At 35.3% G+C, this 15,459-nt stretch overlaps 1 protein-coding gene across 1 annotated transcript in view; it reads left to right on the top strand.

Moving 5' to 3' along the window:
• Nucleotides 1-5,728: 5,728 nt before the first annotated feature.
• LOC127438150 (transcription factor Sox-2-like) overlaps nucleotides 5,729-15,459 on the top strand; it is a 77,352-nt gene continuing 67,621 nt past the window's right edge. Inside the window, exon 1 of the transcript XR_007896655.1 lies at nucleotides 5,729-5,878. The gene's annotated coding sequence lies outside the window, so the exon portion shown is untranslated. The remainder of the gene's footprint in view (nucleotides 5,879-15,459) is intronic.

The raw sequence follows: 15,459 nt of genomic DNA, 5'->3' as shown, positions 1-15,459 counted from the left end.
AGTAGACTAGTTTTTCTTAATAGGCTATACGTTTATATTGAAATAATATGTAGTAAGATGTTTGTGTTTCTTTTCATATAAAAGTAGCCCCAATCAGTTCCACATAGTGAGGTAAATATATTCTAAACTGATTAAGAAAAAAACAACATTGGTATTGGATTGGGATCAGGTCGAGACTGAGAATTCAGGGACCGGAATTGGATAAGGAGGGAAAAAGTGGTATAGTGGTATTGGTGCATCCCAATTCTTCAGAACACCTCACCAGTCTGTATAGTGTCATACAGCAATATAGGACACATAAGGTTGTCTTTTTTCAAGGTTATAAACCATTTTCTTGTAAAAATAAATAAAAATAATAATAATCAAGTCTATTGTACTTATATGTCTGTGTTAGTGTGGGTAGAGTTATTGAGTTTTAACACTGTCACCCAAAAGTGTGAAATTTTTCACAATTTAATAAAATATATAGCAACCATTTAAAAATGTAAATTACTCATAAAATTATTTTTACAGTTACTTTTCCTTAAAAAACTAAAAACAAAAAACAAAAGTAGTTTTATAAAGAAGAAGCATCTAGATTTCACCTGTTTTTTGTTTTTTGTTTTCAACTCACATAAAGTGGGTAAGGTTTGGTTGCAAATGTGTTCTAGGGTTGAAGAAGATACAGTAGGGTCACTGACAAATAAGGTTGTCTAAGATGATAAAAAAAAAATATTATTAAACTTTAAAACATTTAGTAATCTTTGTGTCCAATTGTTTCATAGCTTTAAATGATAATAAAAGATTTGTCCGTACTACTCATGCCAACCGTCTTTGGACGGTTACACCACATGAGATTTTTTACATTAAGCTCCAAAATGTTAAAATTACATTATTTGGTTTCATAAAATAAATAAATAATAATAAAAAATTTTTTTATAGCATTTTCAAAAAAAAAAAAAAAGAAAAAAAAAAGACCTGGACAAAATTTTAATTTCATAATATATATATAATTATTTTAAAAACTTCAAGCCTTGAGAGTCTAAACATGTAATATCTATTTTGTAATTATATATATATATATATATATATATATATATATATATATATATATATATATATATATATATATATATATATTATTGGGGGCCAAACAGGAAATAATTATATAAATCCTGAATATATAGTTGTAATTCCGAATACATAAATATAAACCAGAATATATACTTTAAGTCAGAATATATATATATATATATATATATATATATATATATATATATATATATATATATATATATATATATAATAAATACATACATACACAAGAGCAGTGGAGATGTGTTAAAAGCTATATGTGTCTCTTTACATTATTTTTTTTAATTACATAATTTAGCCAGCAGGTGGCGGCAAAAGACCATTTTTGTGTGTAATATGAGCCAGTTCAGGTGGCATATGGAGTCACTGTCAGTCAGTGTTTTCATTCATCAGCACTATGTGATCGCTGGTATTACTACTACACTACTAAAGCTAGGAAATAGCTTTAAACAGTTTTAAACTAGCAACTTGAGCATTAAGGCTCATCACATGTACTTTGGTTTGGTGGACAAAAGTTTTTCAAATATTACCAATATTTTAAACCAAAATAGTTAAAGAATTTTTTTTTAAAATAATAATAAAATATTTTTCTGCACTACTCGTGCCAAAAATATATATTTTTTTTTATTTATTTATTTTTTTTACTGTCTTTGGACAGTTAGCTACATACTATTTTTTACATTAAGCCCCATAGAAAAAAAATGAATAAATGACTTTAACTCAGAAATTGAAAAGTATGTTCATCATAGAAAAGGTACAGTCATGTTATTGCTTTGTGTGAACTTAAATTGTAATGTATTTTTAAATAACTTAATAGATAGTATGAGCACACTTTTCAATAATAATAATAATAATAAAAAATGTTGGTTAGGATTTAAATTATAATACAATAAATATAATGTAAATACAAAGTTTTATGAGACTTTGTGGTTTTTAAATGTTAGTTGACAATGTTGATAGTTAATGTGCTGAACTCCACTCTGCTAGATCAACTGTGTGAACTTGAGGGGAACTGACTCATACAACCACTAAAAATCACCTTGAAAATTAAATGGCTAATTGCAAATAAGACTAGCAAGTCAAGTCAAGTCATTTTTATTCGTTTATCATCATTTGTCAGATTAATTTATGTCAAATTGTAGCAGTGCACACATTAAGGTTCATACAAGTTAAAGTTTAGTAAATTATTACATTTAAAAATACTGCATGGACTGCAGGAGTGGATGCAGGGAGAAGAGTGTATCTTTGTGTTTGTGGAAGAACTTATATCTGACCCTGGACTGGGGACTGGGACAGACGTGACCTCCGATTCATCAGCTTGTTGATGGGTGGCCTTGAATCGAACCATGTGTACAAGAGTGCTTTAAAATCAGTAGAGCCTTGACATTAGATTCATGGTTTGGACTCTCACTGAGCATAAAACTACATTCATTCATAATGTGATTTCACACCCATTATAATAATATGTTTTTCATATGAACTAGAGCAGTGTTTCTCAACTGGTTTAGGGTGCAGATTTTTCATTAGGCAGCAAATGGTGACCTAACGCAGTACCAAAAAGATTTATCGTACAAAAGTAAGCAAAATAAAAAAATGTCCTTAAAATAAAATGTTGAAATTTGTTAAAATTACACTGAACTGCAGGGACCGAATAATATTAAAAAATTAATACCATGGCATAGGTTGATAGGAAACGTTAGGAAAAAATGACAATTAAGAAAAATAGTTAGACACACATCATTTGACGGCAACAACAAAATATGGGAAGCATTTTCTCCTCCCTCTTAGTTGCATGATTATATGGTTAGTTGCATCATATTATTTGCATTAAGCATAGGTTTGTGCTGTGCAGTTTTGGGTCACAACCCACCAGATGAGAACCACTAGAGCGCATATGCATGAACTGAAATTAAAAAAGTTAAAAGCTTGAAGAGTGGTGGAAGATTTCCATGGAAAGTGAAGCAGTAATTTGAATCTAAAAATAGCTTAATTACCATGACCAGATCCTGAGACCTATTTATGTATTTATTGAGCAAATGAACAATTAAAATGCAAAGATTGGCACACCAGAGGTGGCAGCCAGCATGGGATTTGTGTCAACACCACTGGTGTCTCCTCTGCTCTTATCCAGTTGTTGAGATCCATTTGAGTGTTCCCCACTGAGATCCATTAATAAAACATGGGAAAAACATCTCATCCTTGAGTGCAGAATATAAAACAAATGAAAGATGTTTCGAAGGAAGAGCACATTATCCCATCTGAATATCATCATCGTGTTCCTCGGATGTAGGGATAGGCGAAGTGTGCAATTTTTTGGAAGAGACAACTGTAAGTAAGACATTCATAGACCATTTTTTGTGATGCTATAAAAAAGTGCCCTGTTTGTTTGAGCATCCAAACAAAGCAACACGCTCAACCAATGGTGTGAGTTTGGAATGGGAAAACACTTTTTTTCTTTTTTTAACTGGTGCCAGGTGAGGGAACGTTTGGGAAACCTTTCTGAAAATGTTTTTCGTGCAATTTAGTTGGGTAGTGCAGTATTTACAAATGTGTTTTTTTTTTTTTGTTTTTTTTTTTTTGAAGGGAGGCAGAGGAGATGGGTTATTTGACCAAGACTTGAGAATGTCTTTTCTTTGAGTAAAAGCTCTGGTCTCCACCAAGATGTGTAAGTCACTTTGAAATGGCACTGAAAGGCTTTAAATATGTTGGCCACATTAGCTCCTCTGTTTCAGTTATTTGCTTAAATGTTGGGCGGCGGGAATAGAAGCTCCTCTTCGTTAGTGAATAGACTACTCTTTCCCAAAGTTGATGCCTTCTTGGTTGGGACCCATCTGCTGCGATTGAAAGGCCTTGAAAAGGTTTTTCTTTCTGGATTGTTCTCATATCCAAAGAAAGCACTGGCTCTTGTTGGCAGCTGAGTTCTCTGGGCAGACACATGGGCCCTAGACATCCCCCCCTTCCATTCTTGCTTTCTCAGGCCTCTCATTAAGACAGGCTAAGGAAAAGGAGGAATAAAAAACACTTGCCACATTTGGGGAAGGCCTCAACTGAGTTTTTTGTGTGATTGGTAATTTTGTTAGTGTGAAGATTCATTCGGATGGTCTTTGTGTGTTTACATGAACCTCAAATCCTTGAAGTGGAATCTATTCTCAAAGAGAACTGTCGTCCAATTAGCATCTCGTATTGAATGCCGATCAACTGTTTTTTTTACACAGGTACACCAATAACCAATACTCCCTATTGCTTCTACACTGATTGTTTATTTGGAATGAATTACAATCCGTCAAGAAGCTCTGGATGGAAGAACCCCCTTCCAAGGTTAGCTGGAGTGTCCCGACTCATATTCAGATATGTCTTATCTGTTCTCCTCAAGCCTCTCTGTTTTCAATGCAAATAATGGTGGTGGTGTTGGAGAATGGCAGTCCTGCCTGGGCACCATCCCTCATTCAAGAGCCTTTGTGCCGCACCATTTAAAGAAGCTGTCAAGTTCTTTCTGCTCTTGGCAGGGAAGGCCAAATCTACAGTGCCACAGAAGTGGCAAAAAGGAAACTTTTTTTGTTTGCTTGCCGTTGTATAGGGCTGAGTAAAGGGGAATTTTAGCAACATGTAATTTACTCTTGAGGCTTTTACAGTATGTCGCTTTAGTGATGGTAATTTCTGCCTTTGTAGGTATGAAAGGATAACCATCAATCAGTTGTCAATTGGTCAATTGCCAAAGTGATGAAAAGGAAGGGCTTGAACAATTCCCCCTCTTTGGCTACCTAGAGGACTCGGAGTGTGAGGGAAAACACGGTTGCTGGATGGATTTAGAGAGTGGATCAGGATCGCAGGTGCAGACCTGGTAAAACTTTAACTCTGCTAGAGTCCTTGATAAAATTGTTAAAACCTAGAAGCAAATGGAATCTTTTTAATCATGTAAGAGGAGAACTGCATTTTTAGTTGACTATATTTGTGGTAAATGTCTTGCCACCTTATTAGCACAAAATTTTCCTTCTTGAGATGTTATTTGTAAATTCATTTCTTGTCAGCCTCCTGTGGTTGTTTGTCTGTTAGTAACTTTGTAGAGTCTCTTGGGGATATCAGAACAATTGTGGATTGCTACGTCATGCTGAGGTATAGATTATTTAGTTGTGTATTTTACTCTTTGATTGTCTAAAGGGATTGCGAGGAAGCCTCTGAATCTATTAAGGAGTCAGTTGTGGAGCTGTGGATTTCTGGTGTCTTTTTGAATTCCTCCCTTCGGAGAAGACTGTGTGGAATAAGTAAGGTTTATTGTGTAGTCTGCGATGATGTGAAAACATCCTGCCCCCCACAACCCACCCTCCACCCCCTCATAACACACGTCTCATCCACGTCCACCAACATTGATTTTGGTTTACGTCTAGCATCGTCCGCGGCTGAATGAAAAGGATTACAGGCCTTGGAAAAGCGCAAGATATCATCAGCTTGTGATCCAGCCCGTGGTTTCCTAGCTACCGTATTGTCTATTCTGTTCCGCTATGTGAAAAATGTTGAATATCAACAATGGGTTTCAGTGCTGTATTGTTGAGTTTTGTATGAACTAATCTTGCTTCACTAAAAAAAGACCTACAGCTTGGACAAAAGTCTATAGCCAGTACATTCCTAGCTCCCCTTACACAGAGACAGACACAGTCAGAGAGAAGACATGCTGGGTCTCGGCTCGACTCCGCTCCACTCTCCTCCGTAAGCAGGTGCCCTATAGACCCTGCAAAGAGGAAATGTTGGATATCTAAGGGTCTAGGGCCTTTCCAGAAAGGCAGGCAGGCAATAACTAAGAGATAAGGTAAGCTAACTGTGCTGCAACCTCAGAAATTGGTGTCAGTCCTTCTTTTTATCTTATGGCATATGTTTGGCCTAGTCAAGAAACTTTGCACTCAGGTGTGTACGCAAGCGTGTATATGTGTCAGCCTGTGAATGTGGGGTGGCATGTGAAAAGCTGGCAAAAGGAGCATGCTGGTTGTTTTGATTCGGAGGCAGATTGCATATAACTTTGCCACCTGAGATGCAGCAAGTCTAGGCAGCATTATGGACGGGCAAACCTTGCTAATGGCTCTCATGAGCATTCTGTCTGTGAATTCGCAGTGGTGTGCGAGGTGTGAACACCTGTAAATACACAGATCCATGCTGGTACCTTTTCATCTCCTTGATTTGTAGGTGCCTTGCATGCCCTCCGCCACAGACTAACATTACATCTCCTGTTGAAAAGACATGTGTTAATTAAAAGGAATGCTGTGTGTGTATTTGGGCGTGCTTGTGTGGATTTTTTTTGCTCATCGATGTGCCCTAAGGATTAAAGGATGCAACTCAAGAGAGATATGTCTAATTGGGGTGGGCTGTGCTGGTTTTAGGGAAGAGTTAACTTGAGTTATGCTATTGATGCTGCACTTTTTTACACTGACCTTTGTGACAACTCATTTCGATTGCCATTTCTTGCTGGGTTTCCTTGATTAGGTGAAATACATAGTTTTCCTTCAAATGTGGTGTGATTTGGCAATGGAGTTAAGAAGATCTATGCTTGTTGGAGTTTGGTTTTGGAGAATTGCATGTGGTGCATTTGTTAGTTATATTTATACTTATAGGTATTTGATGCACAACATGTCCATGGACTTTTTCAAGATTTTGTGACTGTTCATTTCTCAATCAACTTTATTCCTTCACTAGCTCATTTTAAATGGTCCTGCTGTGTGACAAATGTATTTTTAAAACTACAAATATCCTATGTAGTCTTTCAATTGAGACCAAGCTGCATGCATAATGAAGAATCAGCTAAATACTGTTTAATATAATTTTAGATAGAGTATTGTGTCACATTACAGGACATGCCAACATCACACAGGTATTTCAGATCAGCTACCCTTTTATCCAGTGTGACTTCAAGGTATACATTTAATTAGTATATGTATTCCCTGGGCATGAAACCCATGACCCTGGTGGTGCTAGCACCATTCTGTACCAGTTGAGGTACAGGAACACTGTTGTTGTGTGAAGTGTAGAATATCTGAAATGTTGTACCTTTTTTGTACCAATACATGTTGGTTTTGAGCCATGCATGAAAGAATTACATGTTTCAGGGACTTCAGGACACCATGGGGTTTGCAGTCAAGGCAAACATGAGAGTGCTGACCATCCCCTTACCTACCCCAATACTGCCCCATCACTCTCTATATGCTACCTGCTCGTCCTTGCATCTGATCTGTGCTCCTCCGCCATTCATCTGACGTTCTCCCCCAGACCCATCATTGTCAGTCAATAATAGGTTTGAACTGAACTAGAAAATCTGGTACAATCTAGCAATTAGTACAAAGGGTTTTCACTGTAGTGTAAAGGCAGGGATGCTAGACCCCAGTGGCTGTAAAAAATGGCCCTGATTGCCCACGGACACTGGAGTTTAGTGCTGCTTGGGTACACCCCAAAGATGCTGCCTCCTGTCCTACGGCTCCGAGCGGCAGATTAGCGCATGGCGGGGTTCCTTTTCTGAGATCTCCCTTTGTGCATGTATGTTTTCGTCTTCCCCGCCTCTTCATTATCCATTTCAGCCATTACATGCACTCTAAGTGAGTGAAGGTAACAAAAGAGCAAGTTGTCGGCCGTACAAGGAAGCAACATCTTTGAAAAGGGAAGAGATGTTAATGTAGTACAGTGATACTAAGCCTGGCGGACAGTAAATGCACCGTCTTTTATGTTTTCGCGACCGGTGCGGTCTATAAAGCATCATCGCGCTCTGTTTGGATGCCTGGTTTTAAAGGTAGACATTAAGTCAGGATAAGAGCACATGTGGCCGTTAGTTCACAAGTGGAATAAAATCAGGCTCCAAGCGGCTGGTGTTGTCCGAGACACACACTACATGAAATTCAATATCTGAGTGTGTTTTTAAAAATATTGTGTTGGTCTATATATAAATAATGCCCGAAATAATGAATATGTCACAAATATCGCAATACTAGAATCTTGATAAACTGATTACATTTTGAAATTTTAATCTGATTCATGATTAGAATGGTCAAATGGTTAGCAATTTTAAAGTAAATTAGAAAATAATGGCCAGGTTTTATGTTGCATTTTCTTTCATTAATTTTTTGCATATAATCATAATATGTAGTGTTCAGCTTGCTTTAATTTAAAATAAGCTCCTTTCTCTTTATTTTTGTTTGTTATTTTATTCTTCTTAATCTCTTTAAAGTTTCTGATTAGCTTAATTGTGTAATTCAGTCACTTTGATCACAGGAAATACGTTTATGTTTTAAGGCAACTTCAGAACTGTTGTTTTGACATAACAGAGTTTATTGCAACTTCAGATCAAACATATTAATTCTTCTAAAGCTAGAAATCAAACACTTTCTTAAATATAATGTTTATTTGTTTTACAAGAGAAAAATATTGTTTTTCCATTTATGTTTTACTTTAGTTGATAGGAGTATTTTTTTATTTTTTTTTATTTTTTAGTGTCTCTACATGGAAGATATCCTACAAACAACAACAACAAACAAACAAACAAACTCAAAGATGTTTTTAATGGAAATATTTTTTTACTGAAATGTCTTGATATTTGAGCCTCACACAGGCCCTGATCAGAATTCAGCTGATACCTTTATCAATATGATGGACACTATTTTCATTAACAGTGTCTTTTTTTTGTAATCACACATCACTTCCTGTTGGCGGTGCCACTTGGACAATAGCAGTCTGGCCAGGGATGTTTAATACTCCGTGCTCATCCATGTCTTCCTGCTTCAGTTCTGGCCTAAACTGCCAAAAACCGGCTTTATTTTTCAAACACTTTTGTACACATCTTACCATGTCTTTTCTGTTGAGCCTTGTTAAACTGAGACTTCTTATAGCTGTTCAGCTTCACGTCACGCTTGTTGGAAAGCGAACAAACATTTAACAAACATTATGTTAATATCTGTGTTTCCTTTAGGCTCTGTGGATGGGCATAAAAACATATGCACCTGTTCAAACATCTCCTTGACATCCCATTGCTGTTACACAGATTGGGACTGTTAAAGCAAGGACTTTAATTTTATTAACATTAAATTACTGAATAAAATTAAACTCTAGTAGTGATAGATGATATATTATCAAAGTGAATTAATGGGTGGTGTGGAGTGGGGGGTTCTAGAAATTTGAGGATATTGACATTGGCCGATAATCGTGTCGGCTTGATGGTTTCTGGCAGATAGCTGTTAAAGCAAGGACTTTAATATTATTAATGTTAAATTACTGAGTGAAATGAAACTCGAGTGATATAGTGGTGATATACTGATATATAGACCAGACCAATTAATATGCTGATTATCGCCCGATATTCGTTCCGGCTTGACTGATTAACAAAAGTGATTTCCTCCTTTCCAAAGTCTTCAGACACACTTGTAAATGGATAAAAAACTTTTTCTGTTTTCAATCGTTTTCATGAATTTTGAGTAAATACTGTGTAAAATAGCTGTTTATTTGCATTGAGTCTTAATGCAATAATTATATATATATATATATATATATATATATATATATATATATATATATATATATATATATATATAATGCATTATAATGCTTGATTTTTGCTCATTACTTGCATCCATTTACATAAAGTATTGTTGTTTGCCTACCTTTTTGAATAGTGTCAAAATGTGAATAAAACAGAAACTTGTGTATCTGTGAACTTGTGGACTGTTACCCTGTTTAGCCGGTGTTCAGTTTCCTGCTGGGAATGCTGGGAAGCCACTGCTGTTGACATAATAGAGCAGATCTGCTTCGAATGAACACAATACAGTGTTAAGACCAGATCTGAGCTTCACTGTCACAGCCAAATGCTGCATATCAGAGAGCGCCACAGGAATACAGCCCGTCCAGCACTGCACACTGTCCCTGATCAACCAAGGATGCAGAGAAATAGGATTATAGAGAAAATCATATAAGCAGTTAATTGAACAACAATACCTTTATTCAGAAAATGTTGGATCGGAATCTGAGAGCGCCACACTCCAAATGTGAAGTGCTGGGATGTTGTGTGTTCGTTTTTGTTTTGGTCACATGAGAGATATTTGCTGAACTTTTGTTTACTATTATTAGAAATGTTACACTATAATGCCCATGTTACATATTTTATAGTCGATTTATAATTACAATTGTAATAACACTATAAACATTTATTTACAGTACTAAGTGCCCCTAAATTATAGAAAATTATTGTTTTTATCTGAAGTACATGTTGTGCAATATTTATTACTCAATTCTTACATATACTGTACAATTACAATGTACTAATGTAAAGTATGGATTGTCAGTAACACTTTATTTTAATGTGTCCTTGTTACACATATTACATGTATTTACTATAGTAATAACAGTCAATTATGCGTAATTACAAGCAACTAACCCTAAACCAAACCCTTACCCTAACCCTATATTAAGTACATGTTGTTAATTAGTAATAATCAGTAATTACTTGTGTAATTACACTGTAACAAGGACACATTAAAATAAAGTGTAACCGGATTGTCTTATAAAAATCAAAGAAATTTGAAAGGAATATCTGCAGAATTGTATTTATAATGTCCATAATTGTTGTTTGTTATGTTTCTCAATTGTAAGTCGCTTTGGATCAAAGCGTCTGCTAAATGACTAAATGTAAATACATTACAAAATACATGCAAATATTAATAATTACAATAATAACTCAGTGGCGGGCCGTTCATTTAAAGTCTGGGCCTTCAGTGTGATTCGTGCCATTAAGAAAACATAGTTTCCCAACGAATAAGACACCCTATGCCTTTGGTCATCTCACATTATGTCGCAGCTAACTAGTAATACCAATTGACATTTTAAAAACACGTCCATGCACGAAAGCCAGAACTTGAAAGGAGACTTAATGCTCAAGCAAGCCTAATTTTAACTGCAGCATGACTGTTTTGAGAAATGAACGTCTCCCGAACAGACATTCAAAAATCATAATTTTTCATATGAATCTACCAAGGAGGTCTATAATACCTGGAAAAATCTATCTAATAATATTTGCGATTTAAATTTTGCTTGCAATAAATTTCATTTCGTCAGGGTACACGGTTATGCTGCGTTCCATTCAAGTTGGATGAGGGATATTCATACTTGATATCTCTGACCATAAATGCATTCCATTCCCCGATATTCGGAACTGCAACGCTCCCGTTAGCTTAGCAGGGGTTTGACTCTCATTAGAGATGTCTCCTAGCAACCCAACTGATAAACAGTGCTGCAGCACTAGCATTTGTGCTTCAGGTGTACGATTATCAAAAGAGATTATAATGTTTTATACACCTGTTTCTGCAGGTGTTTGTTAAACAAGCTTTAATATCATGTAATGTGGAAACGATCTGATTTATCGATATTATTTAATAAAGTGAATGTTTATCACTTACTTTGTATATCTCTCTGAGTGTCATGTTTGTGTGACATCATGCCCCTGCATCTCGGTGAAATCGGAGTTGAGAATTTCTGCACGAGCCTAGAAGTTGTAATTCTGACTTCAAGATGCATTCCGTTGCAATTTTCCTAGTTGGAATTTGTCAAATCCGACTTTCTGAGTTGAATGGAACGCAGCACTACTTTTCAAAACTTGATCCGACACTGAATGCTCAAGCAGCCTAATTTACACTTAGAAAACTCCTGATGTTGCTATAACAATGCAAAAAGCACTAAAAATCAGTGAAAATCAGTCCTCCTTTCCTGTTTAATAAATTAAGCAATCACACAGTCATGCAGAACATCTCGTGTTTTTAAATCCATAAGGATCTCTTTCTCAGTGCTGATGTGGCAGTGACAGCCGACTCGTCAGACAGATCTCGCGCTCTTCGCTTTCAAATTACGTACATCACTTAAAGCATGATTGCGTCACTCAAGGCCAGCTAGAAGGCCTCGACCAGGACATATCCTAAAGACCACACCCACCAAGAACAAATAAATTAATCTGATTGGCCGATGAATCTGACAGTCTGACTTTAGTTGCCCATTCATTTGTACTGTTGAGGAATTCTATGGAAATTCTGAAGGCCTGACGGGGTGGAGCTCAAACTCACACGCTGCTTCGGGCATGCGATTTGTGAAACAGTTGTCACGCTTCGCTTGTAAGCATCAAGGAATAAATTCTGACTGGATAAACTTTTCGTTTTTCTATATTTGTTTGTAGATTAATTAAGAGTGGAAAGTGATTAAAAATACATAGGCAAAAAGGTGATTGAGAATGAAAGGATGAAAAATATTTATTTATTTGGCATGTTAGGCCAGCAGAGAAGGCTATGCTGGCCCTGAGAGATCACCACTGTAATAACATTAACAAAGGCTAAATATTACATGATTAATTATATAGAAAAATTAAATGTAGTAGTTCATGGCTATTACTCAGCACTTGTGTATATAATTACAATGTAATAAACATTTATGGGAGGTATGGTTGTTTTATAAAAAAATCGAAGGAATTTAAAAAGGGGTAAAATAAATATCTGCATAATTTTACATTACAATGTCCATAATGCATGTAAATATAAATAGTAACACTAACAAAGGGTACATTTCTCATATAATTACTTATATAGAAGGGATAACTACACAAACTAGTTGTTCATAGTTATTAATCAGTACTTATATAATTACAATGTAATAAACACTAAAGTATGGGTTTTGTTATTAATACATTCAAAGGGATTTAAAAGGGTTAAAAAAAGGATATCTGCAGACATTTAAATTACAATGTCCAAAATACATATACTGAAAATATAATTAAAATAGTAACAGCAACAAAGTACATTTCTCACATACTGGTGTTAATTCTATTTTAATTCTAAAAATAGTTGTTCATAGTTATTACTCAGTAGATATTTTTGAGGCAGAATCATTTTTATGTGCACTATGTTAATTGATATACATCTGTTTGCATGAAAATGTTAGTGATTGTGTGTGTTTGTGTGTCTGTGTGTGTTGTGGGATTATAGGGATTCCTCAGCGTTCCCTCTAGGGAGGCTGGTCAGGATGGTGTATCCCCAGGGTACAGCCACAGCACACTAGCTGTGTGTTCCCTTATAATGAGGGTCAACAACAGTTGTTCAATTTAGCTGCCACAAAGGGGAATAGAAACCACTGAGCTTTTCAATTCACAAAGGCCGTGACTGTCACCCAAATCAAGATTTATAGATCTGATTCATGTCATGTCGGACTTCTGGGGAATATCCAACAGGTCAAGGTTTTCCAAGAGTCGAAGAAAGTAAATGGGACCTTTATGAAATGTGGAACATACAACATACATTTTTTAAGTATTAGTCAAAGAATGTGATTTAAAGAGTTGAATTTTTCTTCCAGAAATTCTTGCTTTTTATTTGTGATATCGCCGAATCAATATCCAATTATAATCATCCAATTCATTAATATCCAGTTAAATGACTGATATGATTATTGGTGCATAATATCTGTGCAGCAGATTCCCTCAGAATTCGAATGTCGATTTACTGTGTAAATTCAGTGCAATTAATTAAAATTAATGCAATTAACCATTTCGCTGAGTTTTTCCTGTACTGACGTCAGTTCTTTAATGTGCGCTGTAATTAAAAGAAAATGACACCTTATACTTCACATTAGATGCACTGGAGGACAGATTATACATTATCAAACTGTGATTTTTAGATGTTTATAATGATTGTTTATGTTAGATGTGATCGCAAATGCGAACACGATCACCGACTATGTGTGCCGCCATATTGCTTAAATTGCAATGCAGCATGGGATTCTGAGTTCGTCAAGCATAGATGGTTCTAAAAACCTAGCCCATCCACTTTCCCAGCACTGGAATGGTTAGAATGAGTGCAGACAGAATGGAAGAAGGCTCAAGTGGACTAACTATTATATACATTCTTTATTTGACGTAAGAAAACATGGCCACTTCGCTGCATCAAAACATTAACGGCTTTAAAATTTTATTTTGTGATTGTTTGAATGTTTGTAACATTAAAAAAATAAAGATATTGTGATTTTGAAAAGACTATTTTAGCAGCTGATTCATTATGAAATCCACTTTAGTCCCTCTTTGCTGGTAAATAGCAACACGAATGCAGATTGCACCAGATTGATCGTACGCCCAGCCTAGTGTAATCTCACCGGTTTGATCGTATGTGCAAAAGGGTTAATCATGCTCCTGGACAATATAAATGAATAGTCCTACCGTCTGAGCAATTCAAGCTTTAAGTACAACCTTCACATGTTTTGTTTTTTGTGTGTGTGAGTCCCAGTCAGCAGGGGGCAGTAAGTGCAATTCCAGCTGAACAGGCAACAAACCACGCTTAACAACAGCAGACATGAGCACCAGATGAGAATGCGTTCTTGCGTTCAAACACAGCTAGATAGAGCTCAATTTCAAATGTATGGGTTTCGAGATTTGTTTTTCTAAAAACCTCCTAAAAATGTGCACTTACAAAATCCCTTATAATAAGCCTAAATCAGAGAGATTGACAAATTCAGTTGCAAATGGAATGATGTAACAAGCTTATGTTCAATGATATCGAAATAAGCAATATATTGTCTTCTTTTTGTATTGTCTAATCATTGTTTTACTCATCTGCCACAGTAATGTAATATATTAGAATTATCTGAATTATTATATTTATTAGAAATAATTAAGGTTGTCGATTTAATGTGTTAATTCGGTGTAATTAATTATATAAAAAATAACGCATAAAAAAAGATAACACAATTAATCATGTCCCCGGACCATAATAAGGATTAATAAGCCACTTTTTGTATTGTCTTTTTTAATGCTTAACTTGTGTGCCTAAATAATGTAATGCACTTTAAATTTCTGTATTATATATATTTATTTGTAATTATTTATGTATAACTATTTATAATTATTTAATCATTATATATTGAATTATTGTTATTTGAGGGGCTTTCTCAGCAAATATTTATGTATGCGATTAATTCGGTGAATTAATCGCATACCATGTAATTAATAAAAAAATCATCAATTGACAGCCCTAGAAATAATACATTTTTATAATTATTTTATCATTATATATTGGTTTATTTTGTATTTGGGGGGGGGGGGGGGGGTTTGTGGTCTTTCTCTATAAATATTGAAATATACAATTTATCACGATTAATTAATCGGCATAAAATTGAATTAATTCGATTGACAGTCCTAATAATTATTAAGTATTCTGGATAATTTAATCATGCTTTTAGCCAGCCATTAGTGTGTAGCACTCTCAGGGCCCCGTTTCCCAATAACGATTGATCTTAGTTGTTAAGAGTGTTTTCTACGAGCGATTTTATGAACGTTTATTTTTTTACATGCGTTTCCCAAAAGCTGCACTTAACAAGAACGAGTGAGGATGCACTTTAAGT

Source organism: Myxocyprinus asiaticus, chromosome 49 (assembly GCF_019703515.2).
Source record: "Myxocyprinus asiaticus isolate MX2 ecotype Aquarium Trade chromosome 49, UBuf_Myxa_2, whole genome shotgun sequence".
In the NCBI taxonomy this organism is placed as follows: Eukaryota; Metazoa; Chordata; class Actinopteri; order Cypriniformes; family Catostomidae; genus Myxocyprinus; species Myxocyprinus asiaticus.
The sequence above is the reverse complement of the archived record's forward strand: the minus strand, read 5'-3'. Positions and strand labels throughout refer to the sequence as shown.